We start from the raw sequence: 14,590 nt of genomic DNA, 5'->3' as shown, positions 1-14,590 counted from the left end.
CATGGAACATCCCAGGAGAGGGAACAGCAAGTGCAAGGGGCCCTGAGGCAGGAATGTGACCATGAACTTGAGAAACAAGGAGGCCGCCAGCATGTCCAGAATGGAAGGAGCCAGGGCCAGCTGCATGTGCTGGATTCCTTGTTCCTTCATCCCACCTCACCGGTGCCCTTGGGCAAGAGCCTGCCCTGTCCTGAGAGTCAGGGTCTCCATCAGGTGCAGCGGGGGTGAGTCATCCTTGGCCACTGCTGGGCAGGCCTGTTGAGATTAAATTGGGGCCCCTTATCGTTTTCTCCCCTGGCCCCCCTCTATCGTTCTCTCCTAGCCCTTAACCCGATTTTGAACTATATTTTTATGTGTGATTACTGGCTGTCTGTAAGGTCTCTAGGTGCAGGGACGTTGCCTGCCTCATTCACCAGGAGATGCCCAGAGTCCAGCACTGTGCTGGTTTATACAGGAGGCACTCAGTAAATGTTGAATGAATGAATGACACCACTTTATAAATTATAAAGCAGGGGTGACGGGAAAGGCTGTGACGGTTGTAAAATAACTGCTGTTTACACAGGCAGAGGAAGCTGCCCAGCAGGAATCTAGCCAGTGTGTGGCTGGGGGGTGGGAATCTGAGCAGCCTCGTCCCCACCCCACCCCTAACCCCAGGACTTGGTAAGACTGAAAACAACACTAATAACAACAGTCATTTCGGCCATGCTACCTCATTTAATCTGCATAACAAAGTCACCGGGTGTGTACTACCATTATACCCATCGTAAAGATTTCGAAGCTGAGGCTCAGGGATTTTAAGGAATTTACCCAAGATAAATAAATGGTGGGGCTAGGATTCACACCCAGGTCTGTCTGAGGTCATGGTCCACCAGAGGGTTAGCAGTGACACTCTCCTGCTCCTCTCCTCACTTTTACACTTTTAAATCTTCCCTATCCCCATCTTGCCTTCTCCAGACTCCCTGCTCCAGGCACCTGTCAGAACCTGTTTATCTATCTGTAAAGTGGACACATTAATCCCTGCCCATTTCATAGTGACGGCTCATGAGGATGAGGACATTCTGGACATTCTGTACATTGTCAAGGGCTGGGTGGTGCCGAGGTAGTGGAAGACGCAGCAGGGACCTGCCCAAGGCCACCTCGAGGTGGCAGGTGAGCATCCCTGGGTTGTGGCTGGGCACTGTTGGTGAGTGAGTGTGAGTGTGTGAGGCTGAGGGTAAGTGTGAGTGTAGACCAGCCTCCAGGGGACTCTTGGAGGGCAAGAAAAGCCCCCTCTGCTTCTAATGTAAGGCGTCCGAAAAAGTAAAAAAGGCTGCATGATACATGGTATATTTTAACTGTTTACATTTAACAAATGAATGCTTTTAACACACAGAATACAATGCAATATAATTGTGCTATTCACAAGATAATTACAGGATTTATAGAAAATATTAATTCATTGTGCACTGCAGGGGGTGTGGTCGGGTAAGGAGACACAAGTTTAGATTTGCCTAATGAGCAGTCTGTGCTTCTCTCCTGTCTTGTACCTTTGTCACTGCATGTTATATCCTCATTTGGGCATCTCAACAGCCTATAAGGCCCTACTCCATCTGGCCCCCTCCTCCCCCCCCACTCAGCCCACTCTCTGGCTTCTTCACGGCTCTTTGAATCAAAGCAAGCACAGTCTTGCCCCAGGGCATTTGCCCTTGCTGTCCCCTCTGCCTGGGACCCTCCTTCCTCAGATACTCTCATGGATTACTTCCATCACATCTTCTGGTCTCTATGCAAATGTCCCTTCTCAGGAGCCTTTCCTGTACCATCCTATTTAAAATTGCAAACCATCCCTACATTCCCTATTCCCCATCCCATCTTTATTTTTCTCCCTAAAATAACTTTTCAACATCTCATCACCACACACACAACACACACACACACACACACACACACACACACTCTATTGGTTTATTGTCTAGCTGCATCACCAGGGCTGCTAACAGCTGGACCATAGTAGGTACTTAATAAACAAGAATGAATTACTGGTTACATCAAAGGGTTCTATCTGATGCCCTGTCTGTGAGGCCCACCCCAGTTCCTTGACCTGGTGCCCATGCATTATAGGACGAATCTCTGCTATCTCATGGGGGTTGGACATTTGGACCCCAAGGGATGTCCTGGTGCTGCCATCTGAGAGGCACTGATTTAAACCAGATGGGGAACAAAGTGAGAGAGTGGCATGGACATATATACACTACCAAACGTAAAATAGATAGCTAGTGGGAAGCAGCCACATAGCACAGGGAGATCAGCTCAGTGCTTTCTGACCACCTAGAGGTGTGGGATAGGGAGTGTGGGAGGGAGGGAGACGCAAGAGGGAAGAGATATGGGAACATATGTATATGTATAACTGATTCACTTTGTTATAAAGCAGAAACTAACACACCATTGTAAAGCAACTATACTCCAATAAAGATGTTAAAAAAAAAAGAATATCTACATAAAAAAATAAAATAAAAATAAACCAGATGGGGACTGTGATCCCCTGCAGCTCCCGAGTCTCAGGCCATTCCCCAGTGGCCTCTGGGACCTACCTACTGCCCCCTGGTGGCTATACCTACCCCTGAAGTGCATCTGGTGTGGGTAACCCGTCAAGAGTCCTAAAGGTTACTGTGTGCCAGGCTCCAAGACTCATGTCATCCTCATCTTATTCCCATTTTGTGGTTGAGGAATCTGAGGCATAGTCAAGGGAGGGTTTTGTTTTAATGGCAAATCCCTGATGAATTCCCTGCAGACCTCTCTTCCTCCCTTTATGTTCCTCCTAAAGGCTTAGAATTCACAGTGCACGCCATGCAGGTGCTTGCTTGAGCTGTGGCCTCTATCTGGAGTGCCTTTCCCCTTCCCTCCTTTATAGGTCTCAGCTCTGCTGGTTGTCCTTCTCAGGGCTTCAGGGCAGGATGCGGTTAAGTGCCTCTTCTGGGTCCGAAATCTCCTGTGCGTCCCTCTGGTAAAGCACTGAGGGAAGGTGGGCAGTTCAGGAGGACGGGGGTGCAGCGGGGAGCAGGAACCACTCCTGCCCTTTACTGAGCTGCTTTCCTCACCAGGCCATCAGCGCCTTGAGGGCAGGGACATATTTTCGGGTTTTTAAAAATCTTGTATTTATTCATTGATTAATGAGTTCATTCACAAATGTTTATTGAGCACTTATTCTGTGTTCTGAGATCGATTTTGAGCTCAGAGACGCAGCATCAGTGCTGTGAAGGGGATTAACAGGGACTGAGACGGAGGATTACAGGAGATCCCAGTGCCCAGTGTAGGGTCTGGCAGAGTCAGCAACAAAAACATTTGAATTAGAGCCGAAAGGCCCCAAGGCCAACCAGCTGTTAAGGGGCAGGACCGACTGCTTCACCATCCCTCTTCAGTACAGAGAGAAGCTCTTCTAGTCCACTTCCCAGCTGTGTGGCCTTGGGAAAACTCCTTCACCTCTCTGTGCCTCAGTTTCCTCATTCGTAAAATGGTATTAAGTATTACCTCTCTTTTAAAGCTGTTCCAAGAATAAATGTGGTAAAGGCCTGAAAAGGGCTGAGCACAGAGTCTGGAATACAGTTAGTGCTCAATACATGTCAGGGAGAAGATGAGGAAGAGGATGGAGGCCAGGAAATTTGGAGGAGTGCTGGCGGGCCTCCCTCAGCCCTTGGATCACCCGCTCAGCCTGGGTGGGCAGTTTCACAAATGGCCACGAGGTGGCGCCCAAACCCCAGTTATTTAGTTGTCGGTAATTTTTTTTTTTTTTTTTTCCTTTAGCGGAAGAAGTTCTTTAGGGGAGTTGGGGCCAGAGAGGCAGCTGGGCTCCTATGGCTTAGGATGGGTGGGGGCTGGGGGCTGGTCATGGCGCCCCTTTCAGCCTCTCTCTCGTTTTGGTTTTTCTCTTGGGGTTTCCCTGTTAGTGTTCAGGTATACAGTCCACCCCACCCCCAGTGTCCGCCCCCTGCTCCCCCGCCCCGACTTTTCCCCTCCCTTCCCGGGGTTGGAGTCCAAGGCTTCTAAGTAGGCCATGATCCTTCACTGCCAGCTGATGGGCACCCTGGCCCCTCAAGCCATTTCTCCTTCCCTTTCTCATTCATGAACGAGGCTAGGTTGCAGGGATTGGGGGACACTTAACTGAACACGTCCCGTAGGCCTTGCAGGGTGGGGAGCCAGAGGAAACGACCCTGTTCCTGTTCTTAATATTCTGGGGGTGGGGTGGGAGGTCGGAATAGAAAGCAAAAGAGACAAAAGGAAAACATGCAGGAGTTACTTAAGACTTCCTTCCCATCTGTATTTGCAGCACACTGGAAATATTATCCTCATTGCACAGATGTGGAAACTGAGGCTGAGAAGTGTTAGGCCACGCGCATATGTTGCCCTTCGCGTACACTGGGCTCTCTCACCAGCAGGGGTTGTGGTCCACACTAAGTATATTCATAAATTCATTCAACAGCATCTACCAAGCTCTGCAGATCCAGTGAGAATCAGACCTAGCCCCTGCTCTCGGGCCCTAGCAGTCTGGAGCGAGAGGCTGGCAGAGAAGCACACAGGGCAGTTTGTCCTTGGAGTCAGTGCTGGAGGCAGTGGGGACCCAGAAGATGCAGTTGCTGGTGCCACCTGAACAGGTTGGGGGCACGATGGGAAGGAAGGTCTGAGAGATCTCTAGATTCCTTGAGGACCAAGAATCTACTCAAGTGTAATGTTCAAAAAGGGAAAATCATGACCTTCATACAAAAAAAAGAATGTGTGTCAAAGATTTTCTTTAACTCTGTAACTGACAAGGAACCAGCAAGGTGTTAAAAGTAGTTCAAATGAGAATGTTCTCTCCTGGACAAAATTCCTTTGCATGGTTATAAATAGGAATCATTTGCTTGCCATGGGCAGGAATCATTTGCATTATTATCTGTTTTCTACAAATTACTTCTATCCTTACAGAGTTATAAAGTCAGTCAAAGATAACCAACAGCACACCGTCCTAAGGATCAGATCATCATCAGAGGATGCTCAGCCTTCCTCTGAAAGGACACCTAGGACTCTCTTTTGCTTTTTCCAAGGGCTTTATATGTTTTCTTGACTAGCCCTTAGAAGGATCAGGAGAAATCAGGTAGCAACTGTTCCTGAGGGAGTAGGTCATCTGGAGAGAGCCTGGTCCCCATCCTTCCACCATCCCCTTCTGCATCCAGGTGACAGATTTCCAACTCTAGCAGGAACTGTCCAGTTAGTGCCCACCAGCAGGTGGCACTGAGGCAAATTCTCAGCAGCATGGTAGGGAATTCTGGGGCTGGGAACTGGGGGCTGACTCCCAGTTTTCCACCACTGCTGGCCTTCGGGAGTCAGGTTTCATGACTTGAGAATATCACAGGGCTGTTTCCAATGTGAGCTCACCTAGAGCCATGAAGTCAGTCATTCACTGATTCAGCCATTTTTTCATTCAACAAACATGTGGTCAGGCCCACAAATCATGTTCCTGAGATTCTCCAGAGAATCAGTTTTTTTCTTTGCTTGTCCTTGCTTGCCTGGCTTTGTTGCCAGGACTGAGAGCGATCTGAAATTCTGAAAACTCAGAATCACTCCACTGCACCCCAGCCCTGCCTACGCATGTGTCCACTTCCCTTGGAAAATTCACCTCATCAGAGGTTGAATAAAAGCTTTAATTCTATAATCTTTTAAGATCTTATTATTCCCATTTTCCAGGTGAGAAAGCAGACTCCTCCTCTTCTGGGGCTGTCCTGGCTGTGTGGGAAGGCTGTGCCCCCAACCCTTGAGGACCAAAGATGGCTGAGATGCCACCCCAGACCTCACCACTTCCCTGGCCTTCCCACAAGTTCACACTCACAGAGGCCTGCAGCATAAAAGGCACCTCCTCAGCCCTTCCCAGGGGTCATAAGAGTTCTCCAAAATGTTGTGGGGATAACTACAAACTCAGTGCCCGCCGGACTCAGCAGACAAGGAGCTCTGGAGTGACCTCACCTCTCTCCTCAGCTGGGACCCCTGATCTGGTGTAGGGGCAGCCGGCTCAGGGATGGAGGTGGGCAGGTGGGGTCCTGAAGGCCACTGTGGCTGTAAATCTGCGCTGGGGCGTGAGAGTGGTGGGGGGAATGTGGCATTGGGCCACCAGAGGGCGCACTGGGCACTGGGCAGCGGTTTCCAGGAGGGTCCTGCCCTGGCTCCTTGGCCCTGCCCTGTATGCTGGGTCCAGTATCGTGGAAGAAAATCTTCCTCCCATCCTGGGAGGTGGGGAGTGAGTTAGGGTGAGGGTCCCTGCTCCCACAATGACAAACATCCACAGGACAGAGGTCACCACAGTGCTGTTGTCAAGCCCCTCCGGAATTTCCTGAAAGAGGAATCTTTGAGAGAAAAGAGTTGGACTACATGGGAGGTGGATCCTGAGGGAAAAGGCCCCTGGTCTCTAAGTACCTTGGGCCTGCAGGCAGCGAGATATCGTGGGAATGAGGTAGAGGTGGCGGGGTGCAAAGCATGTGGAGAAGTAGAGGACAGGAAAGGGAGGCGGAATCATGAAGCTCTCAGAGGCCTACCTTTCCCTGAAGAAGTGACGAGCCCAGACAGGCCAGGAAGATTCTCCACGCTATTAGCACAACCTTGAGTCTCCCTTCTTTCCCGAGAAGCATGCAGCCTGACTCAGCATCCAGGACAGCTTGTACCAATGGCTTGGACTTCTTTGCTCTGAAAAATTGGGACATCCCTAAGTTGTTCCTTCAGGAAGGGTCCCTGGGGCTTTTTGCAAAGGCAATGTTTCCTTTCCTCAGGAATGCTCTGAGAAACTGCTAGAACGTCTGGTTTGGCGAAGGCTGTGCAGCTGAGAAATGGGCCCCCTCAGTGGTCTTGACCAGATTTTCTGGTTTCTTCTTCCACCAGGACAAACCAACCAGGGTGGCCTCCTTTGGACTGGTAGATTCTCTGGGATCCTTGGATTTACCTCAGGAGAAAAAAAGGTGCATCTCTCACTATCACTAAGATGGGCACGTTGGTGCTGTATGATGGGGCAGGCCCTAGAGCCGGTAATACTGCCAAGGGCTGAGAGTCTCACTGGGAGATATTTATTCAGGAAAGAGGTTTGTTCTGTGCAGAAATAAAATAAAGCTTTCTTCTTGCTTATTCTTCCCCTCTGAATATCCTACTGGCATCTGGCGTCCACTTATGGGCTTCAAAGTCACTTCAAAATGTGGTTCAAAGACTACCTACTTAGGAAGCTTGTCAAAAATCCAGGCTCTAGGGATTGGGCCTATGAATCTGTATTAAACCGACTCCTCAGTTGATCCTAATAAATAAGGTTGAGAAGCACCACCTTGGAGTACTTCAGATGTAGCCCACAAAGTGGCAGAGCTCTATGGGAAGCCACTTCTTCACCCCCATCCCCTCCACTACACCCTGACCATCTCCTGGATCTAGTTCCAGCACTCTCCAGTGACTCTCATGTCCCTCTCCTAGCAGGAGCTTGGACCTCTGAACCTACTCCTGCTACTATCTTTTGTTTTTTTTCCTACCTTCACTTTCCTTCTGTTCTGATTCTCTCCGATACTCATTTTTAATTTAATTTTATCATTTAACAATCTTTGTGTTTATATAAACAACCTGAAACAAATTTTTTTGGAGCTAGGTGATGAATATCCAAATGAAGGAATGAATTTCAATTGTCCCTAATCCTAGGGGATTATTAGTCCCTATGCAAATAGGCCTAATGAGCACTGCACTAGGATTTCTAATTATCCTTAATGAGCTTCCAAAATGCATGGGGCATAATAGGGTAAGGTGGGTTGTTACCTAAATGGCCCAGTGAATCAAGCCTCTGGTCTCTATACCCTCCCACATTGACTCTGGGCTTGACCATGTGACTTGCTTTGGCCAGTGGAGTACCAGTAACCATGATACAAACAGAATCTTGAAAAGTGCTGGTACTTTGGGGCTTTCATCTTGGAACTCTCATGGAATCACCATGTGAGGAAACCTAGCTTGGACTATCTTCCTTGAGGATGAAAGACCACATGGAGAGGGAGGCCCAGCCATCCCCACTGTCCTAGCTGAACTCAGCCCTCAGCCATTCCTCCAACTGAGTGAAGCTGCACAAGCAAGCCCTGGAAAAACCAGCAGAAGAATGCAGCCAATCCACAGAATCATGAGAAATAATAAAGCATTATTAAGTCCTAAATTTTGGGTGTTTTGTTATGCAGCAATAGCTGACTGATACATAGCAATAATCACAGGTCATAGCAATAATCACAGAACAGTACTTCTGTGCCACTATTTCTACCTGATATTCTGTAGCCTCATGTATATCTGCTTTAGTGAAGCAATAAAAAAATACACTGGCTTAAACAAGATAATTTCTTTTTCTTATATGTAGGTGGTTCAGGGCTGGTGGGGCAACTCTGCCCACCCTCAAAATGGCTCCTCATCTTTGGGTCCAAGGTGACTGCTCAAGCTCTTATTATCTTCCCACCAGCAAGAGAGAGAAGAGCAACGGGAGGACATGCCCAATGCTTTTAAGGGCAAAACCCAGAAGTGGCACGTATCACTTCTATTCACATTCCTTTGGCTAGAACTTGGGCATATGGCTTCACCTAGTTGTAAAGGAGACTGGGAAATGTATTTTCTAGCTAGGCAGCATGTGCCCAGCTAAAATATGGCAGTTCTTTTTATTAAAGAAAGGAGAAACTACATAACATTGTAAATCAACTGCACTTCAATAAAATAAATTAAAAAAAGAAAGGAGAAACTAAGTATTTGAAAATAACTGGCAGTCACTGCCATAGTCTGCCTGCAGGGTGAGTATTCTCATCAATAACTATGAGTGTCCTATAGACTAGGTGGTTTTATCCTCACTGTAAATCAATAACGGAGTCAAGTTTTTTTTTTTTTTTTTTTTTTTTTGCGGTACGCGGGCCTCTCACTCTTGTGGTCTCTCCCGTTGCGGAGCACAGGCTCCGGATGCGCAGGCTCAGCGGCCATGGCTCACGGGCCTAGCCGCTCCGCGGCATGTGGGATCTTCCCAGACCGGGGCATGAACCCGTGTCCCCTGCATCGGCAGGCGGACTCTCAACCACTACGCCACCAGGGAAGCCCTGGAGTCAAGTTTTATGTACAAATTGGTCAGGATGATTTAGGCTGCAGGTAACAAAATACTCAACTAAATGTTGCCTAAAGACTTGAGAGTTTTATTATCTTAAAAGGTCTTGTTTTGGAATCAATACTGCTGTCTTATTTCTGTCTTCCCGTCTTCTATTGATATGTTAGGGGTCCCTCCTTCATGGCTAAAAGATGGCTACAGTGGTTCCAAGCATCATATCCACAGATAAAAATAATAATAACAGCTATCATGTATCGAGTGCTCATCATGTGCCAGAGATGTCTAAACATTTTAGATGTATTTGCTCATTTGATCTTCACGACAACCCCATGAGGAAGGTGCCATTATTATTTTCACGTTGCAGATGAGGCAGGAAGATCAAGTAACTCTCTCCAGACCACACAGCTAATCAGAGCCCAGCCGTGCTTTTAACCCTCACTCTGTTTTTAATGGCTCAGCTGCTCGGCCAAAGACAGCATCTCCAAAAAAGAAAGCTGGGGCAGGCCTTGCTCTAAAATGGCTCTCTCTCCTTTTATTAGAGAGGGAAATCCTTCCTGAAGCCCGCAGCCCACTTCCCCTTCTGTCTCATTGGCCAGAAGAGGGTCACAGGCCTACCGCAACCCAATCACAGCAGAGGGGAGTGGGAACACATAGAATTATCTTTGACAAGCCATCAGCTCCCCCGCCACCCGCTTCTCTGGGTAGGTACATTGCCCTCTCACCTGAACACAACAGGCTTCTTTTAGTAAGGAAGCAGGGGGCAGAGTCTGCCCCGATGGCAGAACCCAGGCTTGCCTGGGGGTTCCCAGTTCATCAGGATTGAAATAAATTTGACTCAGACCCCATCCTTCACCCTCCCCAAGACTTCTGCAATTTCTCAGGCTTACAATTGTGTGGCTCTGGTTTCCTGCTTCTGCTGAATTCTAGCAGCTGTTCCCTTTATTTCTGCCCTGGAATTGACTCAAACGTAGGATGCAGCCCATTTCTTCTCCCAAGAAACCATGAATCTGCTGCTCTAGTGAGCAGAAGCTGTTTGGGTCTCTGGAAGTCACAGCGCTGCTCAGCACACAACTGAAAGCGACATTATTAAAATCTGTGGCCCCCAGGCCTTCTTCACTCACGCTTCATCCCAACACCCCCAGCCCTATCTGCTGCCCTCGCTGGGCTGCCTGCTGCCATCTGCTGGCTCCCGCATCTCCACCTGCCCTCCTTCCTTCACAGCCCTCCCACCTCACCGCCCCCAGGGGCTTCCCCTGCTCCGCTCACTTGTGACGCCAAGCAATTTGAGTGATTCGGCCTTCCCCAGCTTCTCCTCCTAAACTCGGCTACCTGGCTACCTTTGCCAAACCCAACCAGGGGCCTCAGAACAAAAGGGCTATTGATTTATTTATTTATTTTTTGGCTGCGTTGGGTCTTCGTTCCTGCGCATGGGCTTTCTCTAGTTGTGACGAGCAGGGGCTTCTCTTGTTGCGGAGCACGGGCTCTAGGCGTGCGGGCTTCAGTAGTTGTGGCGTGCAGGCTCAGTAGTTGTGATTCGCAGGCTCTAGAGCGCAGGCTCAGTAGTTGTGGCACACGGGCTTAGTTGCTCCGCGGCATGTGGGATCTTTCCGGACCAGGGTTCGAACCCATGTCCCCTGCAATGGCAGGCGGATTCTTAACCACTGCGCTACCAGGGAAGCCCAGGACCTTTTATTTAAAGAAGCAGGATCTACTCTCCAGAGAAGGAAGCTGTGGTTATAAATAACAATGGTCCCCCCTCTGGATTCCTCTGGGTGAAATCAAAATTTCACAATAAATTGACAGCCAAGAGGGTCCTCCCCCTGTCGGGGCCTCAGCATCCTTAAAGTTCACCATAAAAGACACAGTCGCTCTTCCAGAAACTGAGAAGTAAAACCAAATTGCATTAGAAAGACACTGTCCTCCTGGAGCTTTCTAAATCCCTGTCCCCAAAACTGGTGCCTCTTGATGCATCTAGGGGTTACCCGCCCCGGCCAGCAGGTTATCTGCTTCTGAGACTCAGAAGCCTCAGTGATTCCTCGTATGAGCCTGCTGTGAGTGATTCTGAGAGCCAAAGAAGTAGGAAGGATCCTCAGCCCAGCATCTCTCACAATATTCCTAGAATCATCTCAAGACCAGCATAGCTCAGAACCAAACTCTAGTCCTTGCCCAGCCCACGGGAGTCAGAGTCCCACCCTCAGGCCTTAGCTGTCTTCTGTCTGCCCCCAGGGTTTGCTCAGATCAGAAGCACCCCCTTCCCGATCTGGTGGCTCAGACTCAGTATCCTTACTCCCAGGCTCTGTACAGGTGCATTTCTCTGACTCTCCTGCCCTGGGCCCACTGATCAAGGGTTTGGCCACTGGCGGGACTAGGGCTGAGTTGGGGAGGAGGGGGTGGAGGGAGCCCATTGCTCTGATGGATGCATTGAGGGGGGTGGTGAGTATGTAGGAGAGAAGGCAAGGAGGCGGGGATAGGAGCTGGCTGGGCCCTGTGAGGGGTGAAGAGCCCTGAGAACTCACCCATAACCTCAATGTCACGGCAGCCCCAGGGCTTTTAAGAACAGGAACGGCCCTCGTGCTATTTTCCACTGTGTGCTGCATCTTTAGTAAAAGTCTTGCTCACACAACAGCCGGTACCCACGGTTGCTCTGTGAGCTGGGGAAAATGTTCTCCATGCCTCGTCCCTCACTTGGGTCCATTCCAGGGCAGAAACAAAGGCCATAGCGACAAGAAATCAGCAGAAGCAGGACAGTGGCCATGAGAACTGGCAGAGATCTGGGGGAGGTCTTTGTAGAGCCACAGCCCATCTCCAACCCCAGAGGCTGGTCAGAGGCCGGGTTACATCTTAGGGGCAGACATTTGTCCCCCTCCTCCTGGGATTCTCAAGGTGTGGTCCTGGGATCATCATCAGCAGCAGAAGCATCTGGAAAGTGCAAATCCTTGACCTTACTTGAGACCTACCTAAGCAAGCCTGGGAGGTGAGGCCCAGAAATCTGTGTTGTAACAAACCCTCCAGGGGATTCCAATGCACCTGGAGTCTGAGAAGCACATCAGAGCTAACAGAAGCCTGATTTTGTCCAGGTCTTGTATAACTAGGGCGTTTCCTTTCCTCTCTGCCAGTTATTCATTTAGGGACAGATGCGGAACCCAGTTCTGGTCAATGAGACAGAGGAGGCTCTGGAAAGATATCCCATCCCGAACCCCCTCATAAAACAGGAAGGACATCTGTCTTTGCCCTGTCTTATCACCTTTGGACACCGCCAGAAGCTGTGTACAGAGGGGTTAAATGTGGGGGCTCTGCAGTCAGGCTGCTGGCGCATGAGTCCCAGGGTAGAGGGCAAAGGGAAAAATGGAACAAAATTGTAATAGTCATACTGCTAACATTTATCAAGCGCTTTTCATATGCCAGGTGCTGTTCGAAGTACTTCACTTAGCATATTTCACCCTCATAGCAGTTCTAAGAGGTAAGCTCTGTTATTCCCATTTTACAGATGGGAAAACTGAGGCACGGAGAGGTTTAAATGACTTGTCCAAAGTCACATAACTGATATATGGAGTCAATGATTCAGACCCAGGCTGTGGGGGTGGGCTTCAAAGACCACGTAGGAGATCTTGGCCTTCTCCTAAGTGCCACGGGAAGCTGTTGAAAGATTATAAGCAGGGGTGCAGCTCTGATTTGCCTTTTAAAAGTCACTGAAGCACTTTGCACATAAAATTCTCCAGGTGGCTGGGGATGAGCCAGATGCACTTGCAGGGCCTGTTCTTCAGCCTCTTTCACTCGCCTCTGAGCCATCACCCCCCTTAGCAAACCCAGAGGCTTGGGTGACTGTGTGGGACCAGGGTGACTCATGCTGGTGGAGGTGGGAGAACCACAAATACTAGTCACCCTCTGGGGAAAAAACAAATAGCACCAAATCACTATGATATAAGTTCAATACAAGAATAGAAAGATGATCTTCGGAGAGTGGGACTGTAGGTGATTTTTTTTCAATCTGAATTTTTACCGTTTCTACCAGTTGACCATGTATCACTTGTTATTTAAAAACCAACTTTATTATGCAGAAAAAGGAAGAAAAGGGGACAAACAGCCCTCTCCGGGTGGTTGGCTTCTGCTGGTACCATCTTTCGCTGAAATAGGCATAATGATGACTAATTCTTGGAGACTGTTGATAGAGAGTGTGCTGGCCCCTTTCTCAGTGCTTTCTGTGACATATTAACCCATTTAATCCTCACCAGGTCACAAAGCTGAGGAGTGACAGGCTAGAGTCCAGCATTTCAACCACGTACTCTGCTGCTTTTCTGGAAATTGTTTCCATGTCCCCTGTGAATAAAAGGCCTGTCCTCCTTTCCTCTCTCCACAGTGAAAGTGGCCTCCATTTTGGGCAGCAGGATCACTCAGGTGGTGGGTTAGGAGCAGGGGAAATTGAGGAGACCAACAGGAGTGTCCCACAGTAGTTTGAATCCTTGGAAGCCCAGACAAAACTCATTCTTCTTGTTTGTGTCAGTGCACAGAACCATCAGCCTAGACCCCAGGCTCCTGGGACTTTCATGGTACGTGTGGGTAGAGAGGGGTGTAGACATCCAAGCATTGTGGTTAAAAAATGTGTGGCTTCAAATCCTAGCTCTACTGTTTACCAGGTGTGAGAACTTTGGCAAGTGCCTTGTCTTTGTGAGTCTCAGTTTCTTTTTTTTTTTTTTGCGGTACGCGGGCCTCTCACTGCTGTGGCCTCTCCCACTGCGGAGCACAGGCTCTGGACGCGCAGGCTCAGTGGCCATGGCTCACGGGCCCAGCCACTCCGCGGCATGTGGGATCTTCCCGGACTGGGGCACGAACCGTGTCCCCTGCATCGGCAGGCGGACTCTCAACCACTTTGCCACCAGGGAAGCCCGAGTCTCAGTTTCTTCATCAGTAAAATGAAGATCTTGACAGTTGTCAGTGTTAAATGGCATAATATATGTAAAGCCCTGAGCATAGTGCCTGGTGCGTGATAAGCACTCATTAAATGATGGTTATAGTCGTTATTATTCAACAAGCGTTTAGGGAGCAACTACTTTGTGCCCAGCACTGTGCCAACAGCAAACACTCCTGGAGGTCCCGGAGCCCAGGAATTGCACCTCCAGGCTCCAAACACCCACAGACATAATTTAGCAGAAGCAAGAAGCCAGAGCTAGCGAGCCCTAGCATGACCACCGGATGGGGTTTGAGTGAAACTTACCTCAGTCTCATGGGGCTCCTCTGCTGACACCTGGCTTATAGACATTAGGGCAGCACATACCCTTTCTTCCTGGCTGGCAGAAGTCTGACATGGTCAAGGTTTGGGGGACACAATGTATCCAGGTCTCAGGGGTAAATTGTGTCTGGTCTGAGCTGAGTATGGCTTACCTATTCTGTTTTGCCAGCAAAGAACTTGATCAGAGTCACTCAGGAAGTAGCTGGCAAGGCTAATCTTTCAACTGGTGCAGTTTGGGGGTGAGTGTGTGACTCCATTCTGACAAGCAAGGAATAGTA

This window comes from Mesoplodon bidens (genome assembly GCF_964165515.1).
Source record: "Mesoplodon bidens genome assembly, chromosome: 2".
NCBI lineage: Eukaryota > Metazoa > Chordata > Mammalia > Artiodactyla > Ziphiidae > Mesoplodon > Mesoplodon bidens.
Note: the sequence above shows the minus strand (reverse complement) of the source record.